General features: G+C 34.5%; 1 pseudogene; it reads left to right on the top strand.

Moving 5' to 3' along the window:
* The first annotated feature begins 233 nt into the window (after positions 1-233).
* Positions 234-2014, top strand: LOC148199383 (sugar transport protein 10 pseudogene; annotated as a pseudogene).
* Positions 2015-2592: the final 578 nt, after the last annotated feature.

Below are 2592 nucleotides of genomic sequence, written 5' to 3'. Positions count from 1 at the left end.
AAATAACAATACACACCAGTTTGGCTATTAACAACATGATAGATAATTAGAAGCATAAAAATATATTATATTGTTGGCGAAGTTATTTTAATTTTATAACTCATCCTTATCCGTTAGATGTTATTATTAGCATATTTTAGATTATAAAACAAGTTCCTAAAATCTGATATGCAGAAAAAGAAAGAAAGTTTAAGAGAAAGAAAGAGATCCAATTAAAATATAACATTTTAAAGATGGCAGGTGGAGCTTCTGCTACTCTAGAAAATGGAAGACAATATGAAAGTAAGATCACGTTATTCGTGTTGGTCACATGTTTTGTAGCAGCCATGGGCGGTCTACTGTTTGGTTATGATCTTGGAATCACGGGAGGAGTGACTTCCATGGAACCATTCTTATTAAAATTCTTTCCGAGTGTTTATAAAAAAATGAAAGATGAGTCTCTCCATGAAAGTCAATACTGCAAATTTGACAACGAACTCCTTACTTTGTTCACCTCTTCTTTATATCTTGCTGCATTGGTAGCTTCTTTCTTTGCTTCCACCACCACAAGAATGATGGGACGCAAGACCTCTATGTTTGCAGGTGGTTTATTCTTCCTTGTTGGTGCGTTGTTGAACGGTTTTGCAGTCAATATTGAAATGCTCATCATAGGTCGATTATTACTTGGTTTTGGTGTTGGATATTGTAATCAGGTAAGGCTTTGCATCATTGTCAATGCTTTCCAATTTGGTTATATGACTATGGGGAAACCTTCATTATTAAATTGTTTTTAACATTTCCTTTTTCTTTTTTGTTATTATTATTTCCAATAGTCTGTACCTGTCTACTTGTCTGAAATGGCTCCAACATCGATAAGAGGTGCACTTAACATTGGATTTCAAATGATGATCACAATTGGCATATTGGTTGCAAACCTTATTAATTACGGCACTGGAAAACTAGAATATGGTTGGAGAATTTCTTTAGGTGCTGGTGCAGTTCCTGCAATCATGCTATGTGTAGGATCTCTTTTCTTAGGTGACACCCCTAACTCCTTAATCGAAAGAGGTAAAAAAGAAGAAGCTAAGAAAATGTTGCAAAAGATTCGTGGCGTGGATAATGTTGACGAGGAGTTCCAAGACCTCGTTAATGCGGCTAAAGCAGCCAAAGATGTTGAACATCCATGGAAGAACATTACAAAACCAAAATACAGACCTCAACTCACTTTTTGCTCTCTGATTCCCTTTTTCCAACAATTCACTGGCATCAATGTCATCATGTTTTATGCTCCTGTCCTCTTTAAAACTTTAGGCTTTGGAAACGATACTTCCCTTATGTCTTCAGTTATCACTGGAGGCGTTAATGTGGTTGCAACTTTTGTTTCCATTTTCTCTGTGGACAAGTTTGGAAGAAGGATATTGTTCCTCGAAGGTGGGATTCAAATGCTTATTTGTCAGGTAAAAACCTTAACCTAATTGATAAATAATGTTTGTTATTTTAATATTTAAAAATAACAGTTTTATCACTAAATTCATTCGTTACCGTGAACAACTAATTTTGAAATTCATAATATGTGTAGCTTGCTGTCGGAATCATGATTGCTCTAAAGTTTGGAGTGAGTGGTGAAGGCTATTTTACCAATGGAGAAGCAGGTCTTCTCTTATTCTTTATATGTGCGTACGTTGCAGCATATGCATGGTCTTGGGGTCCACTAGGTTGGTTGGTTCCTAGTGAAATATGCTCTCTTGAGGTTCGATCTGCAGGTCAGGGCACCAATGTTGCTGTAAACATGTTATTTACCTTTGTCATTGCCCAAGTTTTCCTAACCATGCTTTGTCACTTGAAGTTTGGTCTTTTCTTCTTCTTTGCTGGATTTGTGCTTATCATGACCATTTTTGTTGCCTTGCTCCTGCCTGAGACAAGGAATATTCGAATTGAAGAAATGAATCAAGTTTGGAAATCACATTGGTTTTGGGGGAAATTTATTCCGGATGATGTAGCCACTGGTGGTCATCCTCGTATGACTACAGTTTGAGATTAGATTGGTCAAGTACTTCATTTACTCGTACCAACAAAATTTCTATCATTTTCTCAAACAGCTCATTGTAATTACATAATTCCTACGATTTGTAATAGATATACTCATCCAACATCAAATTTTTTTTATACTACATAATATTTGTAATAATAGTTTAGAATATTGTTTGGATTTTGCTAGGTTTTGTCTTAAGCCTGATTTTAATGATAAAATATTTAAATTATTAACAACTCAAAGGATTCAATGCATGTCCATGACAAGTTATTATTGGACAAAGAAACACGATGTGAGTGTTCTAAGATATGTTTTGGCTAGAAAAAATCGCATTCTCGGTTTCTATGACAAAGGTAAAAGAACGGGGGAATAAAAGAAGTGAGTTTACCCAATGGACGAGTTAATGGATGGATAATGGCTTTAAACTTCACAAAAAATTAGATATTATTTTACGATCACTTATGTTGTTTAAATATCAATTACCACTTAGTGTTTAAATTTAGTGAGAACTGAAATTGGTGTGAAATTATAATTCCGATATTTGAGTTGAGCAAATAACTAATTTACAAATTAAAATTTTA

The sequence above is a fragment of the Vigna umbellata genome, chromosome 4 (genome assembly GCF_029865625.1).
Source record: "Vigna umbellata cultivar VRB3 chromosome 4, Vumbellata_1.0, whole genome shotgun sequence".
Classification (NCBI taxonomy): domain Eukaryota; kingdom Viridiplantae; phylum Streptophyta; class Magnoliopsida; order Fabales; family Fabaceae; genus Vigna; species Vigna umbellata.
This window is presented reverse-complemented; position numbering and strand designations above follow the sequence as displayed.